This window comes from Vanessa atalanta, chromosome 7 (assembly GCF_905147765.1).
Source record: "Vanessa atalanta chromosome 7, ilVanAtal1.2, whole genome shotgun sequence".
In the NCBI taxonomy this organism is placed as follows: Eukaryota; Metazoa; Arthropoda; class Insecta; order Lepidoptera; family Nymphalidae; genus Vanessa; species Vanessa atalanta.
Window position 1 is genome coordinate 11,499,502 of NC_061877.1, and position 15,481 is coordinate 11,514,982.

The 15,481-nt window shown below is 31.9% G+C and overlaps 1 protein-coding gene across 1 annotated transcript in view; it reads right to left on the reverse strand.

The window, feature by feature from the left end:
* LOC125065285 (acid sphingomyelinase-like phosphodiesterase 3a) overlaps window positions 1-6,225 on the reverse strand; it is an 81,913-nt gene extending 75,688 nt beyond the window's left edge. The window contains exon 1 of the mRNA XM_047672815.1: window positions 6,114-6,225. The gene's annotated coding sequence lies outside the window, so the exon portion shown is untranslated. The remainder of the gene's footprint in view (window positions 1-6,113) is intronic.
* Window positions 6,226-15,481: the final 9,256 nt, after the last annotated feature.

Below are 15,481 nucleotides of genomic sequence, written 5' to 3' on the forward strand. Positions count from 1 at the left end.
AGTAATGTATAATTTAAGTTTATTGACTATAATATTTATGTCATTTAAAATACAAGTGAGTTCCCACAGAATAACTCTGATTTTCTTAACACGATATGTTTTAATTTTCCTCAAGATTCGTGATTAAAACCGAAAACAATATTTTGCAAGAATAAATTATACTTATAGAGTTCATCTAGTGCCTTGTCAAGGTAGTAAAATATCTTAAGATTTACTTGGACATCGGAATTAAATATACAGAATGAACTATTCAGAATACATTTAAACAGAATAAATTATTAATATATTTAATACTTTAGATGGTTTAAAGTAATCAATAACATGTTAAGCTATTTTCAAGACACATTGTGCTTGTAATAGTAGCGGATACAATATCATTCAAAGGGTCAAGATTGAACAAGCGAGTTACACATCACCAGATTGCCTATGCAGTTAATCTATTGTATATCACCATATAACTACATCACATACATACATATATTATATAAATAAAGAAAATTGTTACACACAAAATAGTTTATTCTGTGCGAATTACGACTCTATACTTATTTTCGTAAACGTATTTACGACGTGTTTCATCATTTTTAAAATCTTGAATATAGTTATATTCACTTTTTGGGTACTATATTGTATATACTAATAACATATTCTAGCCCCAAACAGCAGTACTTAGTATTGTTGAGTTCCGGTTTGAAAGGTGAGTGAACCATTATAACTAGAGCGCGAGGAACATAACATTTTAGTTCCTAAGGTTCGTAGAGTATTATCAATACAAGGAATGGTTAATATTTCTTACAGTGCCAGTGTATATGAGTGTTGGTAGCCAGTTCAGGTGAATCATTCGCCAGTCTGACGAACTAATTTATATATTATATAAATTATATATTATATATAATTTATAAATTGTATTAGTATTTCTTTACTTCAAAATCCAACTGATCTGATTTCAATATATGTAAAATTGAGATTAAGAATAGTAGGTTTTTCTTAATAAGGAGCGTACAGTCCTCATCCACTTAGGTTGAATTAAAAAATAGTTACTGTTTAATAATATATAAAATATAATCATGAAACAATAACATTTTATAATAATTGTTTCATGATTATATTTTGTTGCTCACTGTTGATTTAAGATATTAAATCGCGTGAGAAATGCAAAATTATCTGCAGTGTGTGTGTGTGTGCATATTACAGCGTTTTGTGTTAAGAAGTTTAAACAATCGTTATGGCTGCAGCTTAGGTAGTTAGCAGTTTATCGCTTCAACCCGTCTTTACAGTTGGTTTGTCACGAGTGTATTATATTTATGTGTGGCTAGAGCGAACTTACTAATTATCATGTACAAACTTCAAAGTAATGTCTTTAAGTTACTTGGTGGTAGATCTTTGAGCAACCCGTCTGCTCTACTCATCACACAACATGCCGTTAAGCGTCAAAATTTAGTATTGTTTTGTTCCGGTTGGAAGGGTAAGTGAGCTAGTGTATCACAGGCATAAGGGACAAAATAATCTTAGTTCCCAAAGTTGGTGGTGCATTACTGATTTGAGGAATTAATAATATTTCTTGCAGTTTAAATGTAATTTGCCCATGTTGATTACTTCAGACAGGCCACCGTCAGATGGCCTATTCGCCATTCCACCTACCTATGACATAAAAAATCATTGTAGTGCCACCTACAGAGTCCAATTAAATAACAGAGACTCATTCCTGCTGGAATGAGTCTCTGTTATTTAATTGTAAACACCGAAGATTTTAACAAATTCGTTCCAGCTGTACACACAAAGAATAGTGTAAGACACTTATAAAGATAAATACATATATAAAAGATATGAAATTGTATTGAATTTAATTGAATGAGTTTTACAAAAAATATATTTATTTTGTAATTTTTCATCAAATTACTTACTAGCATTAAACCTTTATCATCCGGTAAAATAATATATCGAATTGCCTTGGTGTGCGAAATAGAATGACACTTTAAACGAGCTGATTAGATGAAATTTATGATAAATTACAATCAAAATTTCACAAAACCTTCCTAAGTGCGTCCCTTACATTACGAAACGAAGGTTCCCTAATCCCAAGGCTCTGTATAGCTCTACGTTCATAATAATCAATCTATCAGAACTTTGATTTAATAAATGTAAATCTTGTATTGGTTCTAAAAATGTTGATGTAAATTCAATAATAATTTCAATGAAGAATTATAGCTTTTTTTTAAGTGACATTCAAATTCAAAGTAGGAATGAATTGCCTAGACAACCTTCTTGTAATACTATATGACGCAATCATATACTCAAGAAAAAGTAAAGTAAACGTGACTTTCCTTTTACTAAGTTTAACAGTACAGGGTTAAAATTAAGTTAGAAAAAAGTACCTTACTACAAGTACAATATATAAAATGCAAAAGTACAATCGCAATATTTAAACAAACGGTCGAATTCAAAAAGAGATATCTAGAAAAAATATTTCACATTCAAAAGAAAGAAATATCAAAACGCTGAAAATGTAAACAAAGGAACGAATAATGAAAAGATTACCTTGACTTTTTTTCCATCAACTCGATCCGCAACGCACACTTGCAGCGAATTGCTGGCGACCTTTAGTAGTAGAACTATTTGAATAGGATCAATTATACTAACCCCACGTTGGTATTCATTAGAAGCATAGCAGAGAAAAGTTTTTCCCCTATTAATAACTAGTATTTATGTGCGGTTTCGCTCTGAATGATTTTGATGAAACGTACATATTTTATCATGTACATTCTACATTTCATCCCAAAACTCTAGAAACATAATAGCGTTGATGATTCTTGGACTACATTAATATCTATTATATGACTGCATCTTTTAAATCTAATTTACTTTCGAAGCGTAACAATTTGGCTAAATATTTTTTTCAAATAGACCTTTATTCTATTTCTAACGTAAAACTACAAATAGTCAATAATTAAATATTTTGTAAGAAGCTTAAAAACGATCGTTACTGATATTATATCGTTTTAGACCATGATTTAGATTTTCGAAACGAAGATATCATCCCGTATATACACTGGCACTGTAAAGAGCAAACTTCATAGTTACCATCAGTGTGCCATCAACCACAAGATCTATGAATTTATGTCTCTTGTGTACATTTCTAATGAAATGTACAATCATATATATATATAATATTTATGTATGTGACGGTTATATTGTAGCATATGCGGCATACGTTTATTATGAAGTATTTAAGTATACAATATTAGTTTAGTTACGATATATTTCAATGAGAAAAACAAAGAATTATGGAAGGTGTAAAAATTCTACGAAAAAGTAAGCAAATTAACATTCCTTAAATATTCCACTACTGGGTTTTGTTGAACGCGAGATTAATTATAAACTCAAACAAAGCATATGGAGATTTAATGGTACTAAACTAGGTTTGAACCCGAAATCATCAGTTAAGATACACGCGTTCTAATAACTGGGCCATCAAGCACAGAAAAAAGTAATCAAATCAATATATTCTTTATTCGAGTGGATTTGTATGAGCACTTTTGAACTATCATTTTCAGAGTTGATTACGTAATTAAACGTGAAGCTACTATTGCTCTGGTGATCGTATTATACAGACAGAACCGACCAGTACCGACAAGAACCACTTTAATACAAATTCAGTTATTACTAATTGTAAATATTTGAAAAACAAGAAAACAACAACACTATAAATGTGACTGGACACTCAAAAATGGCTCTAATATATTTTCGAATAGAATTCAATTTAATAATTATAAAAAGGGAGTTATGATCACATTGAAAATTGCAATATGTACGTTATGGGCTAGACTATCTATTATACTGGCAATGTTTTCATTGCTGATGGTTTCGCGGTCGATATCCACTCTGAACAAGTATTAGATACTTTAGTCTGTGTTACTCTTGTGCACTTTCTGTACTAGTACAAAATACAAAGCTTGTGGTAGTTGTAATTATTTAGTATACAAATAAAGCTAAATTGCTTTGTGAGCAGGTCAATCAAAGCCAAGCATCTGATGTTTAAATAGAGATAGGCACTACTGAGATTAATGTGTTTAGTGCTTATAACAAACATACAACAACTCGTGCGTAAAGAAACAGTCTATTAATGTTGTAGAAATTTTGACTAATGCTAATAAATAACATATAGATTGAGAATTTTATCGACGAATGATTCCTCAAAAAGGTCGACATAAGTCTGCGAAAACACATCTGTTCTTAATGTATAACGGACTGATTATACTCTCAAACAATTGGCATCAAACATTTAACTTCAAGCTGTTTGATTGCTATTAATTTATTTTCATTATTAAAGTTGTTTTTGAACGTTAAATTTGTTTTTTTTTTCTTTTTGTTTAATTAGAAAAATATTACGCAAGAACCTTGCCAAAGTACAAAAACGTTTTTTTTTTCTTTTTATTTACTTTTTGACACAATAGTTAGACTTAGACGAAATTATTACAATACTTTTTTTTTAAATTAAACTCTATTTTTTTCTGTCTAGAAAACATCGGGCGCTGAATCACTGTTTTTATAAATGTTAATTAAAAATATTTAAAAGAAACAATGACGTGAAAAACTCGAACTGTTCTCGTTCGAAATTGGAGTCTTAACTAGTCTTATATTAAAACCATTTTCTAAAGTTTGTTTGCTTGGAATACGAAGATAACAAAAACCAATTTACGAGCGCTCTGTGTAATTCCGGTATTTGCTCTAATTAGAGGTCAAAATGTAATTAACTCTGGGTTGACACAAAACACAAAGTGTACGAAAAAGCACAGAAAATTTTAGACTTTGACACAGATGATTAAATAAAAAGGATCATTATATTTCACTGCTTTAATAAGATAAATTTATAATCGTTGGCGGGTCGTTTCTATGGATTAATTAATTTTCATAAAGATTAATTGCTGGGATTATTATACACTTGCCATAGAATATTCTTGTGTAAAAATAAAACAGTAGATTTTAAGCTTATGCCAATTCGAGTTGAAACAAGTCACGTTTTTAATTATAAACAATACTTATTATATTAAACTATTCCCAATAATATATATCTTTCAATAAGTATTATAACAATTAATATGCAATATATATATATATATATATATATATTACGTCACACAATTAAGACTAACCTAAAAATATAATATAATATTCACTTATACGAACATATAAAATGTGTCATAAGATTACGATAACAAAGTAACTGTTAGCCATTTACGAGTATTTGAATAAACATGTTAATTTGGAATTTAAACTAGGTGTGAAAACCACTAATCCTCTAAAGACAGCGAAGCGCAAATTACTAACAAGGTAACAGAGTTCGGTTTTCAAAGTGAGTGAGTAAGTAAATTTAATGCTGGCCAGTACTTGAATTTCTAAGAAATTACGGTTTAGTTTTGAGATTAATTCAATGTTTAAATTTCTAAATTTAATAAAGATAAATTTCTCGCCCTTGCTAAATAAATTCTTATTAACATTGAATTGTTCATATTTTTTAAAGCAAATTAAAATCGTAATATGATTATTTATATTTTATGATGTTACATCAGATTTAATCTTATAACTAATTTTAATTAAAAAAAACATAATTATTAAGCTAATGATGATTAGAAACAATTAAAAAATAACTTTAGAATATCTCATACCTAAGAATTCGTTATTAAATTTCGTAGAACATCTACAGCAGTCAACTAGCTACGACGTAGCTGCTACGAGTATTACAAGAGTATGGTTGTAAAAATATATTTTTAACAATGCCGCTAAACTAAAATCCCATGATATAATATATTTTTATATTTCTAAAACAACTTATGTCGCTAATATACTAGTTAAAAATAATATATTTGTTAATTTTACGTCGTCTGTATTTGCAAAGGGCAAACTGTTTAATTGAACCTGATAAATTTCAAGTCTCAGAACTCCTTACGAAATAACCCCTTTCTATAAATCTTCCTAATAAAACTTCCAAAACAATACCAAAACGAAACGTGATTTATTTCGAAGGCAAGAACTAGTAAAATATGAACGACACAACAAATCAAAAATCTCGGTGAGTACAAAACAAAAAGGCATTAGCATAAGAAAATTCTCACTTTTATGTTCCGCGCGTTGAGTTTCACCAAGTCAGTACATAAATCACGAAACCACTACACGCACTCACGATAACATCAGCGACACGTCCGCTCGCCACGACGTCCGGGCGACGAATAACAGGTAAGGAGCGTCCCCCCACAATGATGGTGCACTTACGTTATCATTTTTGGCATCATTTCTGTTCACTTGTTATCACATTTTGTTAACCCTTGTTAGTTTTGTTTGCGATATATTGTATTTTTGATTTATTTCATGATTGAGTTATAATTTGAACAGTAAAATTTTATGTGCGTGTGTAAAAAATAAATTCTTAAGATTATCGTATTGAATTTTATTAAAAAAACAGTTAACTTGCTTTATTATTTTTAAACTTATTTAATATTAAATGAAAAAATTACGACATAATAAGAGCTACAACAATAGAAATCATATTACAATAAATATAAACAGCGAGTTTGAACAGATCAGTCAATAAAATATCAACATATTATGGAATGGTTCTCTTAAATTATCTCCTAAATTTATTTTCCATAGATATTTTCAGAACATCGTTTGAAAATATACGCTTAAATCCTGGATAGCATTTAAGCAGTGGGTTCAAATTTTAAAAATAATATTTTCCAAGCGGCAGAGCTTCTATTTTTTCATCAATATATAATACTTAATACCTACAATACTATTTTATTAATAAATGGATTATATAAGAGTGCGCACTAATATACAAAAAATTAACATATTATTGTGAAATTATTAAAGTGAAACCTTTTTCCTTATTACTAAATATAAAATAGTCATTTAAAAATGAGCTCAACACTAACTTTGTAACGATAGTGTCCTTTAGTAGAGTTATGTACCAAGAACGTCTGTTTATGTAATTTTCTTTTGTGAGACAAATTTTAAGTGTTAATTTGTTGCCTCAGCCAATATGACTACATGACTATTTAACATACGTGGCTGTGTGTTAACCTCCTAGAGATTAAACTTTAATATATTGTACGATTAAATAACTATACAAAAGAAAAGCAATGATTATAACAAATAAAAACTTTTATGTAACTGTGAAAGATTTGAGTATTGAAAGACCAAGCAAACTACGTTTTAAGATCGCCAGAATGCGATTACTTCACCTTCGGTTAGTATACTTATTATAGAATTATAATAAAACATCTTCAAAAGTATTGGAAGTGTAAGAAATGAAATTCTGTTATTTTTTCTTGTCAATGTATTTAAAATTTTAGTAAATAAATATGAATTTAGTTTTTATTTTTGTCTTCTGTACGCGTGTTAAATGTTTAAATCATCTGATTGAAAAAAAAAATAACTCACTTACATCATTAATTTGCTACTAATCATAGTGATGGCGACCATAAACTGGGCCGCAGCAATACAGATATTGATGTTTGGCCGTAGAATGATTAATGAATGGTGAGCACCGATTTAAACGAATCTGCACAAAGCCCTACCAACAAAGTAAATAATCATTATAATTACATCATAGGTTATAAATCTTATATTAAAATTTAGTCCAAAAATATTTTTAATACAAGACTACGCATATGAATGGGTACCGCATTGTAAGTCACTATAAAACTCAACTTGATTTTAAAGGAACATTTTTTCAACAACACCCCACTTCAACACCAAAGCAGATCTCGTTTTATATATTACATGGTTTAAAGCAAATTTCTGTATCGGTATTTCAAAAAATATAAAGAAAATGATCATATCATGAGCGGGTCTTATGATAACAATTTATTAATATCAATTCGGAATGCTTAAAACCTCCTCTAATTTTGAAGGGTGAGTGTGCCAGTATAACTACAGGCCATAATATCTTAGTTTCCAATGTGGTGGATATCGTGGCTTACTTTTTAATCATCAAGTCTTCCTTATTTCATCCTTATTTTCAATCACTTTGTGTTTTAAGAGATTCTTAAGAAATATAAAAAACATTATAAGTATAACGTAAAATATTGCAGTCGCATTGTACTGATCATAATAAGAAATATACTTCTAAGATCCAATCCAACAGATAGCTCGGATTAAGCGTAACGTAACGTAATTGCGCTGTTCGTATCTGTAATCAGTTTAGTACATTTCAAAGGAATTGAAAATACATTCGAGATTAAACTGTAAGCTTAAATTTTATAGGATTCTTTTAATATAGCTTATTTATTAAATATTATATATTTTTATACCATTCCGGCCGTACAATATATTTATAATTCATCTCATACTTTGAAGATTAAGGAAAACATTGAAAACGAGAATGCGTTGGATGTAGTTTTGCCATACGCAACCCACACTAGAACAGCGTGACCGAATAAAATAAAAGCGATTGCTGGAAGGAGTTAATTTGAAAAGATAAGCTCTTCGATCGAACAGTATTGCATCCATACTGTACGTAATATTCGAACAATAAAGTGGTTTAACACATAACCTATACTTGCCAAGTATATTTACATTTTTTTTAAAGTTGTAAACGAAAACTATTTGCTATTAAGTGAAATAAAAATCTGAAATAGCAAAGAATTCCGAGTCTTTTCTTTAAGACATGAAGAGACCTATGCACACTGTAAGACATTATATTCAAACGTACTGAATCATTTCAATGATATCCTCCCTTGCAATATTGAGGCACGTGAATGTTAATAGCTTGAACGTGATCGATGAACACACCCCGAATCATTTATTAATGGCATTCTACTTGATGGACTGGCGTTTTTTAAAGACCAAATGTAGAAATAGCAACGTGGTAGAATATATACTAAATCAATAGTTTCATATATTTTTTGTTAATGGTAATTAATTTTTTGTAGGTTACACCAATCAATACTAATAATTAGACGAAAAATCTTCATTCGACGTGGAATATTTAAAACATTTTCACTTACAGTTAAAATAGAGCCTTTTTATTAATATTGAAGTTAATCATATAATATACCTACATCTTGATATATATAACATTTATTTATGTTATCGTTGCGACACAGAATAGAACATATATTTTGATAAGTTATAAGAGCCTTATGTGTGAAATATGGGAAGCACGTCAGACACAAGTCACACATGTGTGAGTGCTATCAATTACAGGACATTAATCTAAGGTTTAATATGTCAGATTGCATGGATTACGAATGACGTCACTGCACCTTGACAATGGAAAGCTGAACAATTATAGGAAATTGTCTTGACATTAATATTAAAAGGATGTCTTAAACTATTTGACTATTAAAATTGACATTTCGAATGTTTTTCAACATTTTAAGTTATGTATTACATTACATTGCTATATTTGGTGGTAAGGTTTTCTGCAAACTCGCCTGGGTAGATACTAACCACTCATTACACATTCTACCACCAAACAGATTTTTTTGCATTATTGTATTCCGACTTGAAGGCCCAGTGAGCCAATGTAAGTACAGGCACTAGGCACATAACATCTTAGTTTCCAAGGATGGTGGTGGTGGTAGATGATGACTGATTTTTAATCAGTATCCAAAAATAAAGGTTCATGTTTCTAATTTAAAAAATACAAATTTTCAACCTCTATTTCACCTTTTTTTGTTTTTTTTTTTTTTTTTCGCTGGAAAAACGCTTTACGCGTTTCCCCCACGTGGAAGTGGGGGGGTATGTGGGACTCGCCGGTGCCCAATGTTAGCGGCACACCGGAATACCCACTAAAAAACCAGCGGTACCCTCTCCGTCTCATCGGTAGGCGCCACGGGATCGCTTTCGCATACTACCGTGACGCCCTGACGGTCGGCCCACCTATGCGGGCCTCCAATTCCTAGGGGAGATTCCCGGGGTACTGAGAACCCTCCTAGCTCCTGTGGCGCCTATTGAGGCGGGGGGAGAAGGTGCGCGTAGCGTTGTTTCCTCCTCCCCGGTCTTCTTCGGCGGATCGGGTCTGCAGCAGCGTCCACCTCCCGCTCCCGTTCCGCTGCCTCCTTCTGCGACATAACGTTTTCGCAGAAGGAGCGCATTTCTGACCAGCACGCCTCGCTACCGAGCATTGCGTTGATGACGCTCGGCAGCGAGAGGTCTCCGCCCAAAGACGCCACCAGGGAATGCCTCTGGGGCCCCCACGCAGCACACTCAGTCAGGGTGTGGTACGCCGTGTCCACTGACGCGCCACACTGATGGCAGGAGGGTGACACCTCCCGCCGCGCTATCCCGTGCAGGTACTTACCGAAGCATCCGTGCCCGGTAAGTACCTGCGTCATCCTGAACGTGAGCGTGCCACGCTTTCTCTTGACCCAGCGACTCAAGTGGGGACGAACCGCCTCCACTGTCGCCAGGCCTGCCGTGGGTGACCCCAGATCCTCCTCCCATCGGGCGATCAGGGCTTGCTGGGCTATGGCTCTGATCCGCCCGACCTCCGCCAACCCTGGACGGTCGCCGCCGTTCCTCGCCTCCGCCCGGAACCGGTACACCTCTGCGAGCACCTCCGCTTGGAGTTCCCAAGGTGGATCACCCGCGAGAAGTGTCGCCAACCTCTATTTCACCTCCTTAGGGGTAGAATTTCCAAAATTCTTTACTTAGTACCCACTAATCTACTCAATAAAACGATCCTGTTCACAAATATCAAGGCCCTAACTTCAATAGTTTACGCTCGGCGATGATGAATCAGTCACTCAGGACATGTTATTCTATAAGTAAAGAGGATTTCGAATCGAAAACTTGCGCTTGATAAGTAACACGTTGGTTGCTAACCAAAATATTTTATTTTATTTATTATAACTATTACTCTTTATTCTTTAATTTAACATTTTAAAATTAATTGGTTCTTATCTTGATTTGAAGACATAACTTCCGGGTAAAATCCACGTGGTCATCCACATAGACCTCAGCTCTTGTAATTTGATCCTTATTATTATTGTTCTTTTTCTAGTAGTACGTTGTGATTGTGTAGTATTCGTTTCTTATCATATAACCGCATCAGATATTACGCTTAAATAAATACTTTTATTTAACTATGTTTTCGTTTAAAGGGTGAAAATAAGAAAGTGTAATTAAAAATACATCTTATAAACTTCTTTTGCCAGACAATTGGTGTTATGATAAATGTTTATATTTCTTACAATGCCAATGTGAATTTGCCAGTACATAGGATGCGATAGTTTTAACTATGAATGCTTTTTTCATGCTTGTCTGTCTACTATATACTATAATAAATCTGAATATGGTTATGGTCTGTTCAATAGCGCTAATTTCTGGAACTGCCACTTGGATTTGAAATATTATTTTGGATATTTTAATAGCCCAATTTTTTATGAAGTTTATTATGATAATTATATTTTGATTGGATCTCAGAAGAGCTATTTAATCACGAGGGCGGAGCAGCATCGTGGTTGAAACAGTGCTGAACAGGTGGTTAAATATAAATTCGAGAATGATTTTAGAGTGTGACCACAAAATCAATGCATCTAGTATTTTTATTTGAAAATATATATTTAAAAAAAAAAAAAAAAGTTTCTTTATTTAATTAAATAAGGTTCTAATACTATGTTTTTGGATTAATCATGTTACTCGTTAACCCTAATATATTGTGTGATAATTATCAAAGTCACGCAACTCCGTAATAATATGCATATATACTTGGGTATATAATTATTTTCTTTAGGTATTGATTAACTTGTATAATAAATTACGACTAGTTAGTTATACTTGACGGCCTCCGTGGTCGAGTAGTGTCTACACCGGTTTTCATGGGTATGCCACTCAGAGGTCCCGGGTTCGATCCCCCGACCGAGTTGATGTCGAATAAGTTCATTAGTTTTCTATATTGCCTTGGGTCTGGGAGTTTGTGGTACCGTCGTTACTTCTGATTTCTGTAACACAAGTGCTTTAGCTACTTACATTGGGATCAGAGTAATGTATGTGATTTTGTCCAATACACTACTGGATACCGTCTCGACTTCATGCTATTTAAATAAGGATTTCAATCCGTGCTGTTTTTTACTCATTACAAAATATAAAAATAACAACACCTTTATTTTTCAAGCATATCTTTAAATATATCGTAACATTATTAACAAAATTAACATCTTTATAATATTGACTTGGTGGTTGGGCTCTGAACAAGCTCGTCTAGGTAGGTATCAAGCAGTCATCAGATAATCTGGCGCCATGTAAGTAATAGTAATTTGGTTAAGTGGGTCTGGGTACCACCCACGTATCAGTAATTCTACTGCTTAACCGCATTGGTGTGTTCCATTTGCAAGGGTGAGCGAGCCAGTATTATAATATAGGCATTAGAGGTATAATATTTTAGTCACCAGATTAATGGCTCATCGACGATGTAAAGAATGGTTAGTAAATCTTATAGTGACAGCGTCTATAGGCAGCGGTGACCACTTAACATTAGGTGGCCCATTGCCCGTCCGTCTACTTAAATAATAAAAAAGATACAATTATATAAAGCCGAAGAGTTTGTTTATTTTATATAGTCCATTTATTGAGAAAGGATATAAGCCATGACCCCTGAGACTGGACCAGTAACAAAAATACACGGAGCAGCTGGTTATTATAAAAATATATTTAGATTATTTATTTATTTATATAATGGTACGCATGAAGGGCTTTACGCACGCTCAATCCTATGCAACCTGAATTGGATACACGTGAGGCAGCCTTTTTTGCACAGATCGTGTAGGCTTTCTCACGATGTTTTCTTTCACAACTGAGAACGAGATTCATTTTAAACACAAATCGAGCACGTGATAATTCAGTGGCTCTTGTCTGAGATACACATATTTGAACTACTGGAACCATCTTGATATGACATTTAAAAAAAAGTTCAAGAATATAATGCTATATTTCAATCTAAAAAGTAAGATAACCATATATTGTCCGAACAACGAACATTGGAAAAACTTTGTAAAGGAAAACATTACATCTGTTACTTCCAGTCCACCGCCTTTTATTCCATAATTCTTTTCCAAAACGGACCGGACCGGATCCGACTTTCCTCTATTAACAACGTTCTATTTAGAGTCATTTTATTTTTTTACGCTCTATATTCTTCAAGCAATTTTATCCTTTGTTACAAAAGACTTATTGGCAAATTTCGTATGTGATTAATAAAATATGATGCTTTTGTTATAATTGATAAAGACTTCGTTGTATTTAATTTTATAACCTATTATGTTTTTCATAAAAATCATTTTCATATGAATTTTATTGTAATGCTGAGGTTTTTTTCGTTTACTAATTAAAAAATACGTGTCCATATTATTTTTGGTACTTTTAGTTAGAACGTGCTTCATAAAAATAAAATCGTATTTTATTTGATACTATACCAATAAAGCTTTGTAATTTCATCGAACAAAATATATTAAACGTTTTCAATTTAATTAAAATATATTACATTTATTTTAAACTACCTAAAACCGAAGCTTTAACCGCGCTATATTTATAAAATTTTACAGCACACAACCCTTAATCCCTGAATTTACCTCCTCAAGGGATGAATTAAAAATCTTGTTGTTTCTTGTACCAAATTAAGACAATACCTAATTAATTACCAATATATAATTAATAAAGATCTTCTGATTAACCCGATCGGTCAAAAATGCACATACATTATATAAGTTAACGAAATGTTAAATTATAATTAATTTGATATTCCTTATTTAGAAATGATTGATTCCCTATACAAACTTTAACCCCGTCATCACCGTAATATAAACCCAATCCTTAAATTTATCCTTTCCTGTGACTCAAACTATCTCTATACCAAAATTACATCTAAATCATTTCAGCGGTTGAAGCGTGAAGAGGCTATAGAGTTATTTTCCCATTTAAAAATATATCATAGCATCATGATTACAGAATACAAATTAGTTATTTTGAAAATTAATAATTCCAGTTTCGGCGTTGATATCTTCTTCGGCTTAACAATTATACCAAGTATTGCTACTCGGCGGTAAAATATATGATGAGTGGGTGATACCTACCCAGATTGGCTTTCACAAAGCTCTACTACCAGTAAAGTAATATATTTATATGTTAGCATGCAACAGTTAGGAAAGTTACCAGTGTTTAAGCTCGAGCTGGAATACTTAAAGCTAAGTTTCCTCTATGAAAAATATATATAGAGATTTTTTTGAACATCAATGAAATCATCTTACAATTAAAACAACCGTTAAGGCTTCCAACGTCTGTCGCCTGAATCAAATTTTCACTCTAACTATGTTAAAATAATCATATATATTTGGAAAATAAATACAACATATATTTTATAGCCTACAGTCCAAAAAGTATAAACAAAATTATATGTAAATATCGCATGGATTAGTAATTTATGCGTGACTCCGGAATCATAATATTTAAATTTAATTATATTTATTTACATAATTACATTTAAATATAATACAATATAATTAACTTTAATTAATATATATACTATAAACATAACCAATGGATGATCTAGATGCAATGATCGTTACAATAATCATTAATATATAATATATTCAACAAAAAATATTGTCTGAATATGTCTGAAGTAGAATAAATTAATCCTAATAAATAGAGTGGTTATGAGATTACATATTTAAAAGGAAGTTAAGTTAGAAGCAAAAACAGAAGCGAAGACTAAATAGCACTAGTCTGATATATTTGTGCACACGTGAATACCGACCAAAACTGCCAATGGTAGGGAGCACTATTGATTTTTCATGTACTTATGATTCATAATAATAATGAACAATGCATGCCTGCCCTAGCCTTTTTCTCACAAGGAGATTCTCCCTAGATCAGCTGTGGGATCTTTAAAAGATGTATTTTTGTTCCTTTTTATGCGTCATGAAGAGTGGAATCGTTCGGTGGTAATATTCCTGTAAATTGATTGACTTGTACGTCAATCCAAATAACAAAGACACACCATTTTTTATCATGCTCCTGTTAATTCGTATTTTCAATTTTAATATATGTATTCTTTGTAATCGATATCAATGAGATACCTATTTTATATGTCGTCCATTCGTCACAGTCAAAGCCTTAATGTTATTTCTTATAATGGAATGAATATCGGAAAGGCCGTTGTTCAATTAACTTGATAAGTTAGGTCACTGCTCTCCCTAAGGAAAATTTGATATCGGTTCCGAAGAATTTTTAAAATATTGCAAATTAAATTTTAATACATCGAAAAAGCTGATTTACAATTTAAGTTTTATGTATACACGGTCCACGAAACCTTTTATCGTTATTGCTGTTTTGTAGTTAAGTGAAGAACTTTATTATAATTTCAGTTTGTTTAATGTTAAGCTTCAATAGATCAATAACTGTTGTCTTATGATATTAATAGTCGTTGGTTCAAGATACAGTTTAATTCGACAATATAGGTAATCGGAGAGTCAATTTC